At 26.9% G+C, this 22,291-nt stretch overlaps 1 protein-coding gene and 1 long non-coding RNA gene across 7 annotated transcripts in view; one reads left to right on the forward strand and one right to left on the reverse strand.

Annotated features, from left to right (window-relative positions):
- The window catches only part of LOC129959016 (uncharacterized), a 180,754-nt gene extending 175,474 nt beyond the window's left edge, over positions 1–5,280 (reverse strand). The window contains exons 1-2 of the long non-coding RNA XR_008783380.1: positions 5,167–5,280; positions 3,373–3,458 (exon numbers count right to left, since the gene is read on the reverse strand). This is a non-coding gene — a long non-coding RNA (uncharacterized LOC129959016). The remainder of the gene's footprint in view (positions 1–3,372; positions 3,459–5,166) is intronic.
- Positions 1–22,291, forward strand: part of LOC129959014 (dual specificity calcium/calmodulin-dependent 3',5'-cyclic nucleotide phosphodiesterase 1-like) — a 601,405-nt gene that overhangs the window by 355,286 nt on the left and 223,828 nt on the right. The window lies entirely within an intron of this gene.

A 22,291-nucleotide genomic window follows, 5' to 3' on the forward strand; every position in this document is an offset into this window, starting at 1 on the left:
TACCAATTATCTTATTGATATTAACCGGAGTTCAGAATATCGAACAACATCGGGGAGACGTTCGTACAGTATTTTGTGTTAATAGAGATTTTAGTGCCATAGAGTAAGCTTACAAAATTTCACGAAAAATTACAAAGCTTACAAAATTTCAAACAATTAAATTCAAAATTTCAATTTTACAAACACAAAAAATGTGGGTGAAACAAAAGAGCTAGAAAATTAATTTTTTTTTCAGTGGGTATCCCGTTTTGAATTTAAAATAATCAGAGACGTCTTTCCTAATCATGACATCATTTTATTAACACACTTCTCGACAGTTGTTGTTCCCATATATATTTATGTTTGGATAATATTTTAATCGATTATTATTATTAATAATCAATAAAAGAGATTAATCGATTTATAACAATGACCGGTTAGTACTAATAGTTACTAGTTATTATTATACTGACCAAGATATTAAATAATGTTAATCATTAATATTAAATTATTAACCACATTACGGCAACAGATATAAGACTAATGAACCAGCGATCCCATTTTCTTGATATTTTCGCCCTAATTTAATTTTATCAAGGGATCCGAATGATAAAAATGTAATCATGGGTTCTTTAAAATAATATGTGCATGGCGACTATTTTTAATAGCTATCTACTTTCAAACAGAATCCCGATTATAAAGTTTAATTTTTCGAATTGGGCGAAAATTGAACATTTTGATATAAAAATGAAGGAGTGTTGAATTATTAAATAAATTAATGCTTATTTTCAAAGCATAGTTTATTTCAATAAACTACATTCATATATATAAAAGTATTCTTCCTTTAAAAATATAAAAGAAAGTAGGGATGAGCTTGGATATACAATCAGCAAATCGGTTGCAATTTTTCACTTTTCAATTTATATTATTTACAAAGACATTTTAAGCTTTTTTGTAGTTGATCCCTTAATCCAATCAAAATATAATAAATCATCCGTTTTTATTTGAATCTGAAATGAATTATAAGATTTGAATTTGCAATCCGTCTAGCAAAATAACATGCTAAATTTCAAATGTTTGGAATACAAATGTGTTTTAAATCCTCTGTGAGAAATGAAATCGGTTTCACATGCAGCTAGATAGAGAATTTTTTTATCTCCAGTATGTTCGGTAAATTTGATTATGGAAGAATGGGTCTTCTCAATTTTTGCAGAAGCTGCTGGATCTTCTGACAATCCCTTTTTTCCAAGCAATATTTTTCATTCTTTATCTTGAACGTCATTTAATATTTAATCAATACATAAGAAACTGCTGTTATATATCAAGGTGTTTGAAGTATTTATCAAAGGGACACAAGCATGCATCACGCATTTTATATATTTTGTAACATTGTCGGTGCCATGCCGAAACTGTGAATCTGCTGCTGTGACATGATTTTGGTCATGGAATGGAAGATGTAATAAACTTAAATAATCGGAAAAAGTTTATTACCTTCCCAAAATGCTGGGTTTGTTTAAGATGCGATTTGACATAAAATTAGAAATGGCTTGTAAGATACTTAAAAAGTTTTATTCAATTTTTCGACTGTTTATTTGTAATAAATAAATTAATTCAGTTACAAATGCAAATTACGAATCGGAAATTCCGGTCATGAAGAATAATTTTTGTGATCAAGCGTGGGGTAAATGATTTTTTTTTTATATTTATCTAAACTAGAATTTAAAAATTATCTTTAATAATATTTTTTTAAAAATATTTTCCATATTTTTAAAGATTAACCCAATAAATTTTAGAGCTTTAGTACAATGCTATAACCCTTAGTACAATACCGATGAAGTAAAAACTTTTATATTACAAGCTTTAATTAGTTTGATGACTAAAACCGTAATAAACTATTATATAAACAATAAAAAATTATACCAATAATATCAATTAAATTAGTTAAGTAAAAAACTTTATAAAATAATTTAAACATTAATTATATATCAGGTACACTAATTTTCTTATTCTTTATTAACTTCTTTAATTAAATCAATATCTAACAAGAGGTTTCACACAACTTGATATCCTTTTTAGAAGAATGCCAAAATTGTTAAATGTCGAAATAATTGACCTTTTAAATATGTGGCATTATCGTTGCCTAAATATGTTTTCTTGTTTCCTTACAAAAAATTGTGTCTAACATAAAGATAACATTCAAAGTTTCTGGGAATTGAAATTTAATATTTGTTCCTCGATCTTTCAGAGAAAAAGCTTAACAATAACTTGTAACACAAAATGTATCTGATAATTATATATATTTTTATGTATTTCAATAACTATTTCTTCTGATTTTCCTAAATTTCCTAAATTTCATTTTGCAAAAATAAAATAAAATATAGTTAACATATTTACTTTCTCTCCAAATGAAAATGAAAAATGTTTAGGCAATATATTCTAATTAAACAGTTACGAAAATTGACAAGATATTCCCTTGACACCATACTTAATTACAAAAATATTTCTTTTTCTGTGAAACTTTATTAATTTCCATAAAACCTTCTTAACACGTTAAAATTAAGTTGTCTAAACTCATTACAGTTTGAAATCGCCATGTTAGATATTGACTTAATTAATGGTTGTTAATAATCTTTTAAGAATAATCAAAGTAGTTTTCTACTACGCACCAACATTTCAACATATTTTTTTTAAAAAAAATTTCGCGTTTACAGAATTAATAATTTCATTTCAACTAACGAAATAGTTTTGTTTACTTAATTTTCTTACTTAGATTTCCTAACTTTATTGACAGTTAAAAACGCAAACTGTTAGCAAGAAAGTCAAGAAAGAAAATTTCTTTAAAACCTTGTCTTAAAATTCAGGCCTTAGAGATAGAGTGCGTAACTTAATTTAAATTATCAATATTTTTTTAACATTTTAGAGAGAAAATATATCTTTCCATTTAAATAGCAATGCTAATAATTTTGCATTGCTATTCATTCATAATTTTGCATGCTATTGTTTCATTTTAAATTATCAACTTTAACGCTCATTGTTTTGAAAAATAGCAAATGAAGATAGAGATTAAAGAATATAAACAATTTTTTTTAAAGTTTGAATACATAAACAAATCTTCTGAACAATATGTACAATTTAAAATATTACTCATGACGCGTTAAAAAATTAGTTCCAAAAATTGTACTTTTCGTTTACCTATTTTAAAATGCATACGTTTCTGTAGTGATATTAACTCAACCCATGGCTTTAAATAGATCTTAATATTGCACTGCAATGAATTATAAAGTGTAAAAACATATATATGTCCAATTAATCAGACTAATTTGTTCAAGACCGAAATTGGATAATAGAATAATTGTAGAATCGAAATCTAATTATATATTTGTATTTACTTACCATTTTTCAATGTTGTTACATTCCATGACCTTAAATATCAATTGAGTTATCCAGACGTGAATCTGTTTTAAGATTTTCGGTTGCACCTTAGCAAAAGAATAAATCTTTCAATAAATAAATAAATTGGAAACTAATCAGATTTTGGTATATGTGCAGTTAAATTATGCCGTACTAAAATTTTTTTATTCTTATCCATAATTATATGCTACACGTTATAAATAACTGATTAACAGCAGCTGCAAAATCAATTTTGAAAACTTTTTTTTCATTGTAATTCCATTTTTTACTTTATATTTTAAAATGGAAAATAATTTCTTTTTTAACGCTTAAATTTGTGCTTCTCATTCGAAATAGTGCTGCTAATATTTAGCCTTATTTTATAAAAAGGAATGTTTATTAGAAGAAATTAAGTAAATTATATTACAATGCATTTAAGAGAAATCGAATTTAAAGTACTATTTAAATTTAATAAGCAATAAATTCAATTTCAGTCCAGAAGAAAACGAATATGTGCCTCATAATTTTTTTCATTTTAACAAAAGTGTACTTTCAAACCTACACTAGTAAATTAAGAAAAAATATTTATAAAAAAACTAAATATTTAATCGGCATACTTAATATAATAAGTTATTAAAATAAAAAGTAAATTTATTCATCAGTTTGATTAATAATTTTTTAACTAACCAAACTAACTAAAAAAAACTTAATATTTAAACGACATACTTAATATAATAAGTTATTCAAATAAAAAGTAAATTTATTCATTAGTTTGATTAATAATTTTTTACTTTGTTATTAAGCAAAAAAAAAAAATATTAGTTCTGGAATTTATTAAGAATGCAAATGGGAAGTCGAAAAATTCATTTGCATTATTTATCTGAGACAGAAGATCTAAAATTCTGATACTTTCATTTACTTTTCTGCATAGAGAACAAAGGAAAATAAAGTCATGCCAATCATTTTTGTCTCAGGAGTAAACATTCATTCAAGATAATGTTTGAAAACATTCTAGAAGTAAATTTATATCTTTCTTTCAGAAAATCATTGTTTATCGTAAGCGTAAAATAAATAATCTTTCACTTGACACAAATCCTTTGTTTGCTGCATTTTCCTTCTAAAAGGATGTAGGCAAATAAAGTACGATTCTTAGAAAAGAAACTTGATGAAATTGTATATTACCTCTGTTAACAAATTTTTAAGTACTTTTTTATGCTAATAATGCTTTGAAGGAACTCAGAATTTTTTTATAGTACAAATAAAAACTTTTTCATCAAAAATAATTAACGAAATAATCTTCAATAAATGAAAATTAAAATTTTACTAAGACATCAAATAAATTCGACAATTAAAAACTTTTAACTTTTATTTAAAAAGTTTTACATCATTAATTATATTCAACGAAAGATATATTTATTTTCCCAATTATTTTACCCACCATAGATTTACTTCTTAAAACAAACGAACAAACATATTCTTGTTTCCAACACATCCTAATTAATTTTCAAAAAATTACTACTAAAATATATTCTTCCCTTGTTTTTATTAAACACTTCCAATATTTTCGAAAAAAAACACCTCGTCATTCAAAATAACACTAAAACATTTCATAATTCTTATACAGTGAATTTAAAAATGATTACATTTTTATTTAATCCTACACTTAGTAGATCAAAATGAAAATAAAATAAAATATATTTAAATCTCGGTAAAGACATCCTTTGAGAAATCAGCACTTTAAAATAATATTTAAAAACATTCCCCGACCAAATTTAATCTCTAGAAGAAAATACTTACTCCTTCTGCATTGAGGGTGAATAGCCCTCCACTTGACTGGGGTCCATTTGTTTGTTGCACTTTCTACTCCAAAGGGTCGTAGGTAGACAAACAAGTGTGATACTAACGAGAGAAGGTTTGATGAAATTAAACAAGAGCTCTTTTAACGAATTTTCAAGGACAATTCATTCTGTCAAGTACGGGACTAATTAAATTTCACAGCTAAGAGGTTTTGTTTGTTTTGAGCTCCTTTCTCTTCCTGATTTTTACTGACAGAAAATCCCTCGGAACGTGTATTAAATTAAGAACTTTTAGCTCCTATTATGAAGAGGGAAAGGAGGAACTTTTTTCTAAAACTTTCGTTGTCGCGAAAACGGCTCAGTAATGTTAGCATCAATAATTATAGCTTCGTGTTTTCTTTAAATTAAACATGATCGTAAAAGTATTTTGATGGAAGTTTTCGGAATTCGTTTTTCTTTCTTTATTCTTAATCATTCCCAAGTGAGATTCATAGTTTTACTCACTTTTTTCCCCGGAATTTCGCCTTTTCAAATTTTATTTTATGTATGAATTCATTGATTGCTCCACGAATGTTAGGAAAACAGACACACTTGCACAACTGTGTATATATTTAAAGTAAATGTCATTTGCTTACAGAGAGAGTATTTGAATTTATTATGTTTGATTTAATTTATCCTACGTCCGTTTTACATCTATGCGGATCTAATAAATAATTACCCATTTAAAACCCGTTTAAAAATAACTAGGATTTAACTAGAGTTATTTTGAAACGGGATGAATAATTTTGAACTGTTGTCGGATGACAAGGACAACACCTGAGCCAGTATCTGACAATGCAACAGCAAAAACACTTTCGACGTTGATTAACACTTCGTTTATCAGGCCCATTCACACAGCGGAATTTGCGATGAAATTAAATCTCCAACCCACGAACTGCCCATCCCAAAAAATCAGCTACAGGCTGTTACAGCTTCTGAAATAACCATGTAAAATAATGTAAATTGAAAACAAGCCAATTTATAAACAAACATAAAATCACAAATAAATCTTATTAAAGTTTTATTTTCCTTCAGAGTTAACTACCTGCATTTTAATAACAAACAGTTTCTGCATAAAACTATTTTAAGTGCGATTTTTCTAGTTTTCACTTTCCACAAAAAAGGAATTTTGAAAGATCACTATAGAGAGAAGAGCAAACGCATGGATTTGATAATATTTCGAAATAATATTTTGTTAATAATGTCCTGTTATATATATATATTAAAAAACTCAAACATAAAAATTATATCATCTATTTTTAATTCAATGGAGGATGAGATTTTTCAAATGTTAGCTTGAGATCTAATCTTTATAAATAATACACAAATTAAGAAATAAAGGCTTACCAAATGTACTCTAAAAATTAGAGAGGCGAAGAGCAAAATGATTTACCAAAGGCAGAATACAGAATTTTCATTTTTAAATATACAGAAATATATGACGCCCTTCTCAACGTAATTGATACTTTAAAAATATTGAATATGAGTGCTTACACAATAGATAGAGCATTTTTTGCTGATGTTTATCAAACACTTTAGCAATAGAAGAAAAGTATTTGCATTTACCTGTTGGAGAATAAAATGAATCTTCGATCATTTTGAAAAATATAATTCAAAAATATTTGTGGCTTATTTAAATATCTACAAATATAATATCATATCTAAGCGTTTTAGCTAATGGTGTAAAAGTATAGAAAATACAAGGAATATATTTTAAGTTAACTTTGAAGACAAATTTCATTTTTTCTCAACAAATGTAAAGTTAATTTATAAGCCTTTTACCACTGACGACAAAGTGTGTATATATATTGCATTAACTCCCAATACAAATTTTATTTTTTTTTAAACAATGAATAAGTGTTTTTATTAATATGAGATATGATTACATTTTTTAATTGCAATGGGCCGTAGAATTAGGTATAACAGAATTTGATAAATAACGCACATAATATATTTGCCCGCGAATCATAAAAAAATTAATCCAAAAGAATAATTTTTAGATATCAAAATTTATATTTCTTGAAAAAATAAATCCATTTTCTTTAAAATACGAAATATTAATTCCTGCTAAGGAAACAATGAATTAAAGAATTATTTTCATGAATTATTCCACTTATGAAGAATAATCCAAAAATAAACCAAAATGTTTATTTCATAATAAATATGCACGTTTTTAATATCAATAATATTGATACAATGAATCTTTATCGACAAGTCGTATTAATTATTATTTGCCATGCCTTCATTTCTTTAGCTACATACATCCTTATCCCACTTTGTTCGACATTATAAAAAGAGCACCAGTATCTAAATATGTAATGTCTCATAATTGCAACGAAGAATAATAATGGTGTAATAAGAAATATTTTACTGTTAGAAAAAAAGAACAAAATCATCGTTTACCAAAAAAAGGCAGCTGAAAAAATTTTTGAGCAGATGGGCATTAATGTCATTTAATTGGCTGCAATTATTATTTACAGCAATATTTTCTAAACTAAATATTTTGCATTTTAAATGTTAAAGAGAGGGGAAAAAAGACGAGAGAGTAGACATAATTAAACTTTTCCTGCTTATCAGTATCGGTTGCTTTTATTAGTGGGTATTTTTTTTCTGTCTTCAAATAAAATGAATTTAATTGCAATGTTTAAAATAAGTTGAAAAACAAAGCTGCTAAGTAATGTTTTTTCTCATTTATTCTTGTATCATTCTTGGAAAAAAAATACGAAAGCATAATAATAAATCTATTCATCTAGAAATATAAGATTTCTGAATATATTTCAGAAAAGGACTGCAAAAGCAACGGGCTAGAGTTACTTATTTTAAATTAACGGTTTACTTGTGTTTTTTTAAGAATGGAAACATCGGTCATTAGATATCCCGCATTTTAGCCGATTCTTTTAAAATAATTATTTATTTTCAACCAATAGCTTACTTATGAAAAAAAAATCGAAATGGCTCATTGTAGAGAAGAAAGCCTTGCTATATTTTTGTTAAATTTTTAAATTTCTTATTTTCTCCAGGAGTTCTCCAGTTACAAGAGTTGCTTGTTTATTCTATTAGTTTATAGTTTTTTTATGAAAGAAAATTAAAAACGAACATCTTTTTTATTTTCAGAATATTAAGAATTACATTCAGTATGCTCCATTTTTGAGAAGAAATATCGTTTTATAATGTCTAATGCCACAGATAATTTTTTTTTCCGATGTTATATTTTTAAATAATAGAAACATTAATCATAAGATATAATTCATTATTTATAACGGCATTTTAAAATAATTATTCTCAATTCATAGTTCAATTTTGAAATTAATCGAAACTTTTCCAATTCGGAGAAACAAAATTTTGTTAAATTCCTGAGAAATTCAGATTTTATCTCTTTTTTTTTAGTCAGAAATGAAAAAATAATTGCCAACACTTCACGTAAACTACAAAGCATTTAAAACGAAAGATTAACCCCATAATACCTTCAACCGAGTTAATTTGATTTCTGCTTATAGAGTTAATTAAACTCTATACTTTAAATGGCTAACAAAAGAAAGATAATTTTAGCATCCGAGCATTAAAACAAATATTCAAGGTAATCGATTATAAAATAAAGATGTTATTTTTAAAAAAAATAATATTAAAGATAATGTAAAATAAACAAAAACTTCTTCATCTAATTTTAAAGCAAATAAAACCTCGAAAAGATTTGCTAAAACTACAAGATCTAATTTGTCTCTTTAACAACTGTATGCAAATTTTTTTAATTAATTAATTAAAAAATTTAATTAATTAATTAATTAGTTTTTTAATTAATTTCGCAAAATTATCGAATAACAAATATAACATAATCTCAAATCTTAATTTATAATATCTTTGAACACTAAGTTTACTTAACGATTTATGAATGAATTTCCTAATAAACATAATTGAAATTAATCATTTAATGAAATGATCTTCTGTTTAGAGTTCAAAAAGTTTACTAAAAATGAAAAACGCTTATCTTTTAGGAAATTAGTATTTATGATAGAATGATTTGTAATTTTACGCTTATTTGAGCATAAAAATGATTCAAGATTAAATTTTCCATCCCCTTTCTCGCAACGTTTCATGTTTAAATGAGTTGTGCTTCATTTAATGAATCCCGTGGGGAAGACTATAATTCTGAGCCTCTAAGACAGAATTGGGAGATAATTGCAATTTTCGTGTTCAAAGTCAGAACCTGGAGCTATGTGGTGAGACACACTTGATTTGTAATCACTCTAAATGAGTTCAGGAGATATTAGTGGATCGGTCAAAGAGGCATTTCCCAATTCATATTATGATAATTTAATATTCTCACCAAAATCAAGCTAAGATAAATGTTTTGGTAAAACATGGATAACTAAAAATTAATTAATCTTTCTATTTATTTCGCAAGTGTATTTGTGTATATAGTTACGTGTCTGATTTGTTCTCTTTTTTTTCTTCTAGTTTTCTCCTGTGTTCTGTTTGATTACTCACACAGTGAAATTCTCTTTCTAAATTTCTTTTATTTTCATTAGTGTTCTGTTTGATTATTCAATGAAATAAGCTTGTGTTTTAAATTTATTTCCTCTAAAAGTGTTTTAAGAGTGAAACTGGAATTATGCATTACTTAATATCTCTTCTCTAAGGACGCTATTTGAAAAGATTTATTCCTTTACATTTGTTCTCTTAAATTTAGCAAATTTGAGATTGCTTTTAATGTCTTTTTTCAATTTAAAATTCTAACAAAGGGGTCATTTTTAGACACTTTTTTAAAACTTTATTTGTTTCATGCATGTAAAAACGAAATTTTATGTTTGATTTTTACTCGCCTTCTGAAATTCTAGAGTTCTAAAGTTTTGCAGTGTTGTGTGTACCCGATTAAAATACAATATTTTAATATTTTCTTAGCTTAAATAATTGTTAATTGATCGATTTTAATGAATTTTTATTTACAAGAGGAGCCACCTGATAATAAATTTGTGGAAGACTTGAATATATGGTTGTAAAGCATTTATAATAATAAATTATTAATTCTATTCACGAATATTGAAGGAATTAAAAATAAAGTTTTTAAAATACATTTTTATTAATCGTGAAAATTTGAGTCACTTAAAATAATACTATTAGAGTTTTAAATCCCATTAATATCATAAAAAGGTAAATTACCAAATATCCTTTAAAAACTGCAAATATATTATAAATACAATTAGAATTCTAATATGCTTAGAGTATTTCCAACATCGGATCATGTTTTTATAGTCTTATTTTGATCTCCATGTTTTTGATAAAAAATATTTAGCACTTTTCAGTTATCAATAATAGCGTAATTGTAAAAGCTATCTCATTTTTAATATTCGATACACAATGGCCTTTAAATTGTGCATTAATAAGCAAAAACGATTTATTAATAGAAAAAAGAGCTTATTTGTATTTTTGTGACTGAAAGGAATTATAAGTTAAGAAATTATACATTTTTTTTTTCATTTTGCATTTACTTGAAGGATTTTTTCACAGAAATAATTTATATACTTTCCTATAACTTATTTCGAAGTCTAATTTGCAGAAAAATATTTATTTTGTTTATTTATTTATTTATTGCTACCATTGTCCTAATAATTTATGTAGTAATCTTAAAGTTTTTGAAGTTCTTTGTAATTGGTTTTAATAACCTATTAGAAACATTACAGACTACTTCACTTTTAGATGAATAAAAATTTCCGCATTTTACATTTACGTTTTTGCAAATAAATTCCATTATAGAAAGTGTTAGATGAAGTTTTAAGTTTGACAAATTCCTACTACCCTATATTATTGCTTAAATATCATTTATAAAAGTTTTTTGTTTATTTAAAAATTAAGTTATCCTTTATTAAATAAAAATTCAATCCAACAACTCATTAGAAAATGTTTTATATGTAAACATGTTTCCATGGTTCTTACTTAATAAATTTCAAAAAACTCTTATACTTTCTTTTGATATCATTTATTTTGAAATACATTAGAGTAATCTGACTGTAAAATATAATTTTTTAAAGAAATTACCATCTTGTAAATTAAAAATGCAAATTGTTGAAACATACATTTTTATTTTCCTTATGTTTACCTTAACGTTATGTACGTTTACCTTAATCTACCAAAAACAAAAACATCTTCGAAAAGCATAAATTTTAAACAAATTTTAATTTTTCATTCGAATTTTTCAGTCTAAATCTCAACTTTAAATAGATTTCGCTATTCGATTTTTTGAGAACAAAAGAGTGCGATAACTTTTTGATTTGTGTAACCTTTGTTGGTTTTTAAACACCTTTTCTTTTTTTCTTTTTTCTTTTTTTTTTGTAAAAATATAATATTTGTGCTCCAATTAGATAGCGATTTTTTTAAAGTTTTCTTCCCATACGCGTGTTAACCATTTCTTCATTTTAAATATGTATATCCAAAAGAATTGTTTAACGCTCAAATCGTTAAAACATGCATCCAATCCACTTGAAGCAAAATAAAAGTATCATATACCTGGAAAAAGAGGGTGACCACACATAATATCCATAGTCACCTGTTTTTGAAAATATCAATTTTTTAGGCAGTTTCTATTACAGGGTACAATCGATTTTTATTTGTAAACCTTTCATTTTAATATATATTTTGTTCAACCGCGGAACCATAACATTTCAAAGAAACAAAATTTAGACTGATATTATTTCCTCTTTTCCTAGTCCCATACTAAAATTGACTGCTATATATCTTATACTTAAGCCATATTCTTTAAAAAAAATGTTTGAAACAGATTTAAACTTTTAATTTGCGATTGTGGAGACAAAATTTTAACTATTTTTTTTTTTAAAGGGAATGTTCAGTTTAATAAAACAAAGACCTCATGCATATAATACGAGAACTAATGTTTTCATTGAAGCCATTCCTGTTCATAGGAAACAACGATTATCAATCGGTAATATTCTTTGAAATAATAAAACTCGTATCAGGTAGTTGTGAAGAAGACAGACAGACAGATAGACAGACTGTGGAACGTGGGTGGCCACACATAAAATCCTTTCCCCCCCCCTATCTTAGTAAGATATTTAAGTGGACCATTCTTCACCAGGTGACCACCTCCTGGGACTATTGATTTTCGACTAGGGTCTAAACATAGGTCACTGAGGCATTTTATTTGTTCCCCGGGGAGTTTTCAACTATACGCAGGATATTAAATAATTTCGCTTAAAAAATTAAATAGTGTTTTATATGAATGATACTGATTTTTGACCGCTTGTTTCTATTAGTAACAATAATATTTTGTTGAATTCAAATTATTAATTAATTCTCATCACTCTGCAAATCGGAAATGAAAATTACAGGTATTATTGAGTGTTTTTATCCCATAATTAGAAATAATAAGGACAAATCTTAAATTTTATGCGTCCCTATATTAATTTATTCATAGTTTAAAAGTTGATTAAAATATCATTTTCAATAAACCATTGCTGCATCAAAAATGTAGCATCATTTGTATTATAGTTGAGAAAAAAATACTTGAAACAAATTTATCATAATTTAAAAATTTGTCATAAGACAGAACTGCTTCGTAAATTGAATTTCTAAAAATTTCCATATTCAGAACCTGTTTTAAATAATTTAAATATACCTATTAAGCATTATGGTGTAAGGAAACAAAAAAAAAAAGGATATTTCCACATTTATCTGGATTTACGTTTGAAGTATTCGTTGAAGTTATATTAATTTGGATTTTGCATGAAGCTTCGATGTATTTGAATAATTTTATGAATGATAAAAAAGAATAAGGAATAAAGTTTAAAATTTAATACTACAAAAATGATTTTGAAAATTAAACGTTCATCAGCGCATTAAAATATTATGGAATATTTAAATCAAATTCATTAATAGATGATACCATGCATATGAACCATAATTTCATTACCTTAATTTATGACTGATATTCAACCATTGAAAATATTAAAATACAATATTGTCATCGAAATCTCACGCTTACAAAATTTCAAATCTCCGGCAGATTGGGAAGTAAGCGAAAACTCAACTGAAAAATTCTGCTTTTAAAAATAATGAAACTAATTTAGATAAATAAAAGTGTTTAAGCATAATAATGACTTATAAAGTTTAAGATTTTGTTAACTCACAAAAAAAGCAACACATTCTATCTCCCATGCTCTTTTATCCTATTTGATTCTTACAAATTCATTTTATTTAAATATTTTCATATATATCAACTGTTAAAATGCATGCAAGTACTTATGTATAGTAGATATATCGGAATTATTTTTTTCTTGTGATATGGAATCTAATTAAACACACTTCACCCTCAAGAGTCATTGCTTTTATTTATTAAGATATTGTAATATACACAGTAGATATATAGCTGAAAAATTTACATTATCAAAATATTTTAAGAAGGTGTGAAACGAATTAGGTATTACGTTAGAATTGTTCTGATCATAGCAATAATCTTATTATTTAAATAACTTAAATGTTCATCTAAATTGGAGACTGTAATGTGTTATGGAATTCTGAAATATCAATATATATATATATATATATATATATATATATAATGCAATTGCAATCATAATTTTTAACTCTATTGTAACAAAAATATCTCCCTAAGTACTTAAATCATCTAAAAAATACTTAATTTTTTTTTAATCTAGATTTTAGATACTATTTCTCAAAACATCTCCGTCCATTGCTTTTTCATTTTCATGGGAAAGGTTCACTGTAATTAATAACTAAGTTTTAATCAACCTTAATAATAATCTTCTTTGAATTATGATGGTAACGAGACATTAATGACTAAAATAGGTAAAACTATTAGCATTTATTTTGAATGTTCATAAAATTGTGTTAGCTATATTGGTAAGGAAACTGTCAAAAGTGGTTTCTAATTGTAGTTAGTGCAGCAAATGTGTTGTAATTTAATTAACTTAATCAAATTTATCATAAATGATCTTATATTTAACTTGTATGTTTCTGTAAAATCCCATAATGGTTTAATAAAAAAATATATTGGATTACTACAAAGTTGTACTTGAAACACTTTTAGGTTCCTGCGTGTGTCACACCACATTACAAATGCTTACATCTTCAGTAAATTTAAGGATTAAGCAGATAGAGATTTTATTAAATAATTGTATGAAACATCTTGTGTTGTTTGAATACATTATAGAATCACCAAACTATTTATAAATTAAAATGAAAGCACTCCATATACCTTTATATAGCTATGCACCTTTTTGCTTCCTTTTATTATATTTCTTTCTATGTTTGCATGTTCAGAAATTGTAATCCGTTTAACTTCGGCATAAATAGATTACACATCTTTGACTACTCAACTTTTATGGATGTAGGTCGATCATTTGAAAATGCCATTCTTGTTATTTTCATATAGGTATAGTAAAATTGGTTTATTTTTCTGATGTTATAAACTGACACTAAAATTCCGTGAAATCCGTAATCTCGTAAATTATTCTAAGGCTCTTAGCTTGATTAAAATTGCGAATGGTTCTCAAAATAGAAGCTCTCATCAAATGAGGCATCAGTAAATTAAATAGTTTAGGTACTTACATATACAGTTCCTGTGATATTGCGTTTAAGTTGATCGAAATGAAGTAGGAAGTATTTGGGACCTTCAGTTTAAAATTAGTTGGTGATTTACAATTAAATTTTGCGCACCTGCTTAAAGAATGTGAGTTTGATTTTTAAATTAAAAAAAAAGTTTAGTTTGGATTATTGCCGTTAGGGGAAAATGGCATTTTAATATTCGGTAGATGTGAAAAATCCAAAGATTGAAAAGATAGAAAATAGTATACAATTATCTCAGTTGGAAGAAAAACCATACCTATCGAAATACAAATAGACATGATCCCTACCATTTTATCCAAAAATTGAATTCTTAGGACAATAGATTTGATAGCATGATGCAAATCATTTCAAAGGACAATTTGTCTTTTACGACAATTTTTCCTTTCAAATAATGCTATGATAATTTCGCCTTTCATACAGCCTATTATCTAAATATCAGAGAACGGTTAAAATATTTTAAACAATCTTTTTATTAATCTTTCCTCAATAAAAGTTTCACTCATAAGTATTTCCGCAAGTCTGGCGATTTCAAGGTATTCTTCATATGGTATTTAGATTGTGGAGGCAAGACCTATCCATTGCTAAAAAGTGGAACAGCGAAATTGGAGAACATACCTCCAGGTCTATAGAAATATATACTCTATAGCTCCATACCAAAACTAATACATCTTTTATTCCGAGTCTTTATTTTCTTCTCAAAAGTAATTTCCGCTTCTGAATGATGCAAAACCACTCCACACCATTAATTTAGAAAGCGTGAGGGAATTTGTCCATTATTGTTTGAGTCAGATTCCGACCAAAGTTGGCCATTATGTGTGCTTCCAGCAATTCCTTTGAGCTTAGAGAGAGTCTCTTCACTGTGCATAATTTGCACGGTCATCCGAAACAAGAGCATTCAAAGGAATATTTCCCATGTGTTCGGATCAATTGGAGACAATTTTTAAGATCTCAAAATGGTAAAGCTTCAACACTTTCGCCGAATTCCTCATACAGTCAAATATAATATGTCCGTGATATTGCCTCTCCACTATAACTGCTGAATGCATTGTCCCACAATTGCAGTGGCTATTTCCTGTCTTCTCTGCATTCATCTGCGTCCTAATTTGTTTCCGGCTTTATTCGAATTAAACAGCAAATTTTCGAGTGTCTTTGAATAGCTAGATCCTTTGTCAAGAATTTATAACTGTGAAAGGACTTTCATGCAAATCCCTGTTCGGTCGAAATTCTCCAAATAGAACAAAACCCTTGTGGTTTCGTTGCTAAAAGAGTTTCGCAAATAATGTTCTTCTAATAAACAGGCTTTCAAAATTACTGGAATCGGCTTTGGATGATAAATTGCATCATGACTCATTATATACTCAGAAAATGTAATAAATGCAAGATCATGCAAATTATCTGTAATACAGCACAAAAGAATTTTGAATCAAAGCACCTGGAAGCTGCGATTTAAGCTAATTTAATATTTTGAAAATCGAAACTGCGTACTCAGGAAAGTATGAGCCCAAGTTTAGGTGCGATTCGTTGAGTATTTCTTCCAACAGAGGGATTTCTAATACCACCTGTTTATTTTCCATCCCTTTATACAATTATACTTTATCATAAACTGTTGTCGGCGAATATAAATATTGATCTGTGCTTGAAGCTAAGCAGAGGTCAGTAGTAGTTAGATGAACATTTTCACTTAACCACAACATCTTAACCACATCATCTTTAGGTGCGATTCGTTGAGTATTTCTTCCAACAGAGGGATTTCTAATACCACCTGTTTATTTTCCATCCCTTTATACAATTATACTTTATCATAAACTGTTGTCGGCGAATATAAATATTGATCTGTGCTTGAAGCTAAGCAGAGGTCAGTTGTAGTTAGATGAACATTTTCACTTAACCACAACATCTTAACCACATCATCTTTAGGTGCGATTCGTTGAGTATTTCTTCCAACAGAGGGATTTCTAATACCACCTGTTTATTTTCGATCCCTTTATACAATTATACTTTATCATAAACTGTTGTCGGCGAATATAAATATTGATCTGTGCTTGAAGCTAAGCAGAGGTCAGTAGTAGTTAGATGAACATTTTCACTTAACCACAACATCTTAACCACATCATCTTTAGGTGCGATTCGTTGAGTATTTCTTCCAACAGAGGGATTTCTAATACCACCTGTTTATTTTCGATCCCTTTATACAATTATACTTTATCATAAACTGTTGTCGGCGAATATAAATATTGATCTGTGCTTGAAGCTAAGCAGAGGTCAGTAGTAGTTAGATGAACATTTTCACTTAACCACAACATCTTAACCACATCATCTTTAGGTGCGATTCGTTGAGTATTTCTTCCAACAGAGGGATTTCTAATACCACCTGTTTATTTTCGATCCCTTTATACAATTATACTTTATCATAAACTGTTGTCGGCGAATATAAATATTGATCTGTGCTTGAAGCTAAGCAGAGGTCAGTAGTAGTTAGATGAACATTTTCACTTAACCACAACATCTTAATTATTCATATTCCAATAAGGTGTATATTTTATCATGTATTTTGAATTCCATGCAATTTATGAAGAAGCGGTTTTTAAAATATTGTGGACTAATGAAGAAGGATTGCAATCATTTGCAACTTTTAACACGATGAACCTTTTAATCATATTCGCACTAGTATATTAGTAAGTGATATTTTATCTACTGTGATGAGAAATGTAGGCCCCCAAAAGCCATAAATTGTTTTAAATGTCATGAGATTCATATAACAAAGCAGCTTCTAAAACTTTTGTGGTAATTTCAAAGCATAAACGATATTTTATTTTAATCATTCGATTAGAAATATTTCATGAAATTATTTTAAATTTTAAAATTCGTTTCAAATGAAAAACATCAGCTTTCTATTTGGCAAGTTGAATTAGTATGAATGGCGTAAGAACTAAACTTGGCCATACTATTCTATTCGAAAATACCCCGCATTTATATCAAAAAGTGTATTTACAAGCCTTTAAATTTATTATTTTAAACATATTTACACACCACCCTAAAATTTTGTTATTCTAAGTGTAAAAATTGTCTTCAAAATTGAATTCATAATAAAAGAATCAAATATAACGCAATTGTAAAACAGAAATAGATATTGATATGTGAAATACAGTAAGGAAATTGATGTAAAGAGGATATTTAAATAAATTTATACTTGGAATGCAAATAATGTCAAAGTAATTTTTAATTAATATTTCAAAATATTTGACTGAAATTATATATATATAAATTAGAATCGAGAATATTTTACTCTTCTTTTATTATTTCAAAAGTAATTTTAAAGCAAGCAAATAAAACAATCAACTTTCGTTTCGATTTTAATTATTTCTCAAGTTTTAAAATGTTTGGTGCGTTTTCTCATGACATTTGTAATTATGCACAATGAATTGAAAAACATGACAAATTATTTTAAATTTTAGTTGAAATAGGATACAATTAAGGATTCTATTTTTAAGGTTGCAATGCATTATCTTATAAAATTGATTCTGAATAATTTGAATACTATATAGACCACAAATACTACATGCATTCTATTATACATTTCAAATATTAAATTCTGATATAGAATATTGTTTAAAATATTTTACATATCAGACGAAACTTTTTTGTGAGTTCATTTTTTTTCTCGCTTTCTAATAATGTCATTTCAAGTATTAAAAATGAAATTAATAAAATATTGTTTACACTGTTTTACGTATCAGACAACTTTTTGAGTACCTTTAAATTTTTTTCACCGTTGATTACAGTTTCAGTTAAAAAGCTATTTTTTTTTTCGTTTCGCCTAAATACCTTTTCAAGCCATCAATTTTCTATAAATATGAAAAAAAAATTCTTTGTGATTAAAGAATTTAAGTTGCTAATGCTTCAAATAACATGTCATTTAAAAATAAAGCTTGTTATTTAAACAGCGATCGTAAATAATTTTTTTGTGAGGAAAAGCAAAAACAGAAAATGCGTTAAGAATGTGGCGATATGAATTAATGCGTATTTTTTATCCCCAAAGCTGTCAGGGGAAATCGAGAGAATGGATGGAATAGTCACTTAAGCAATCAACCTATTTTTAAACATTTCTAATTCATTTTTATCAAGCATTTTAACGCAGCAAGCTGAAAACAGTTTTATAAATTTTTCAAAGTGCATAGAGCCGAATAAAGAATCAAATATACAACAAAACTGTCAAAAAAATCACTATAAAGCTCTATTTATTACTTTATGATTAAAAACATTATACATATATAATATATTGTATAAATTCTTGTACATTTCTTTATTTTAATATAGGAATTCTTTATTTTTATTATCAATGTTTTGGATTGTGATGAGGCCCTTTTTATCCGTTGACAGCAAAAATACCATATTTTCGCGTAATTTCTTTCTTTTGGTACTTTACTTCAAGTTTTATTTGTTGCGTGTGTGCTTAATTAATTCTTATACATATAAGTTTTTTTTTTTTTACTTTCGGTTTGAATTTCTTATTTTCGGTTCTTCAGATATGAATGTTCCGTTCATTAATTTATGCACACACATGCACACACGCACACACAGAGAGAGAGAATTGTGGACAACATATAAATGTACCAATTACATTTTTAATGAATATGGTATTACAAATTTAAAATGGGCAAATAATAGTGTTAAAAAATAAGGTGGTTTAGGCCAGGAAAGCATGATTACATAATAATGTTTGCTATTTGCCATCCTTTAAGCTTCAACCTCAAGTAAACTTAAGTTCAACTTAAAGTAAAAGAACTAGTTTCTATTTCTAGTTGACACTTCAACGTTTTATTGAGCGTGCCTTTCTATCACATTTAAAAGATTTTATATTAAAGATTTAAGACAACACGTTCGAATGCATTCTACCTACATTAGCATATTCCAGTCACTAGTTTCATTAAAGAACTGTCACACTCAGTAGAATTCTGTAAAGAGCTCATGAAAATTCAATAAATTTAAATTCCGTCTTGAGTAATACAATAAAGTAGTTTTGCAGGCCAAAAAGTATCGATGTTTTGAGGGAGATTTGTTTCTTTTCACGGCTCCAAGAAAAGAGAATCAATCACTATTATCATACAGAAGTATTATGTTTTAATCTATGTTCCCTAAACTTATATTTTCTACTAGATAATGTGCTAAACTTTGAGAGCACATTTAAAATGTCTATGCTAATGATTAATACTCTATTTGATATTCTTTTCCCCTTTTGTATTTGATTAATATTCTTTTTGATTCATAATTTTTCACTTTAATTCACAGAAATGTCATTTTTTAAGGGATTTTAAAACCAGAAAACATGACGGTTAAGATTGTGAGGGAAAAAAGTCATTGCTAACAAATATATATCTTTGCTAACATAATTATTTACACTACTACTGAAACTTAATACTCAAAAGTACATAACTTTTAAACATCCACAACCAAACGGGAGAAAAGTTCATCACTCAACTGCGCAATACATCTTTTCCCGAAAAGTTTTCTTTTCCCCTTTTGATCTGGACAGCGCCACCTGGGAACATGGCTGATAACTAGATTCGATTCAATCTGTAGTTATTTCAAATATTCTTAGGAAACCTCTGTCAAAGGATTACTAAATTAATTTTAGTTTATTTTTGGTACATCCATCAACATTATAACGTCTAAAAACATACAGAAAATCCTCAAAAATAGCGATGAATAATTGGAAATAAAATATTTAATTTAGTATATTATTAAATATAATCTTTCATTACAGTTTCAGTTTAGACATTTTTGTTTAGTTCTTATCTTTCTGTCGTCTTTTTTTATATTTAAAATCTTGATTTATTTTAAATTCTGAAATGAATCAAGACTCTTTATAAAAACAGAAGAGGTATTCTGTATTTCTAATTCTGTATTTAATAACTGCAGAAATATTACAGTGTCTTAAACCTTCTCAGGTAATTTATGGTTCTTGTAGGAATAATTCAATGTTATTTAAGAAAAGAATCATCGTTCAATTTTTTTCTGTTCTAATCCCATTCTGATATGAAAAGATTAGAATAGAAAGGAAATATAAGAAATCATCAATAAATAAAATGTATCGTAGAAAATGATGCAAGTAAAAAACATTTTTTTTTATCTAATAGCATAAGAAGTTTTCTTTATTGATATATTTTCGTATTCTCAATATTTTTAAGAAATATATATGCTCGAAATTAAAGTGTTGAAATAGTTAACTGGTATCAAGATATATTTTTCAAAATTTCTGATAATACTAAACAAAGTTCTTAGAATACCAGTCAGTTACATGCAATGAAGTGTTAAGATTATATTAAAGGGAAGAATCAAATATGATTTCGGTGTTTTAATTTCAAAATACATTTACTGTTTCCCGTTACTAAGCATTATCCATAAAAGTAACGAAAATATGTGTGTTTACAATATGCTTCGTTACTTATTTATTTTTAAATAGGCTATAAATTATAAAAAATATCCCATTTAGCCTTCAAATGGTATTGAAGAAAACCATTTATGACTCTACATTTCCATAGAAGGTGCTGAACCAAAGCATTTATTTTTACAATCCCACAATTATTTATTTTTTTGAAAAAAAAAAAGATAGTAATTATCAAAACAATTTCAAACGATCGGGTTCTTTCTTTTCTATAACCATCATCATTCCATTTACAGAACGACCCAACAAAGATCTTAAGTCAAAATCATCAGCAATGAAATAAAAATGATTATCGATTAAATTCTCCTTCATCGTCTTCAGTATAGCTTATGAGGTGAAATATCTTGCCGACTCAACAAATGAATGAAGGTGGACGATCATTAAAGGAAAAATAAATTCCGTAGATCTTTCATCCTTCACTGCCATTTATGCCATCAAGGACTTACGTACACCAGGTCCATTCTTTGGACTGCAGCTTACGTAAATGAGAAAATTCCTGCCTCTTTGTAAAAGAGAATAAATAGTCGGCCTAATATCTCGTCGCTTTATTTAGTTTCTAAGCCTTTTCTTAGATGAACGTCCCGTTTAGAAACTACGTGCGAGCTGTTTTGGAATGGAATTCGTAAATTTAGATCGTTGTCAAATTACAAGGTTCACATCTGAACTGGCACTCTCTTCAATATTCATCAGCTTATCATCGGATTTGGGTAAAAGGAGAAATAATTGTTGAAAGTATAGATAGATAAAGATAAAAATAGTAATTTCTTACAGGAAAAGATTGAACTCGTGATTCTAGTTTTTAAAAATAATGTCAGCTATCGAAATTTTAACGAAATTTAAACTTTGCAAAAAGAATTCACTTAAACTTTATTTTTCTTTGATTTTTCTAACAGTTTAATTAGCTTTGGTTTAACTTTTATACATTATGTTCCCCAATGCACGCTATATGAGCAAAAAAAGTATATTTCTGAATTAATTTGCAGTGACTCTTAGATTGTTTAAACTAATGATATCTCATTATTTAATTAAACCTTTTCGATATATT

This window comes from Argiope bruennichi, chromosome X1 (assembly GCF_947563725.1).
Source record: "Argiope bruennichi chromosome X1, qqArgBrue1.1, whole genome shotgun sequence".
NCBI lineage: Eukaryota > Metazoa > Arthropoda > Arachnida > Araneae > Araneidae > Argiope > Argiope bruennichi.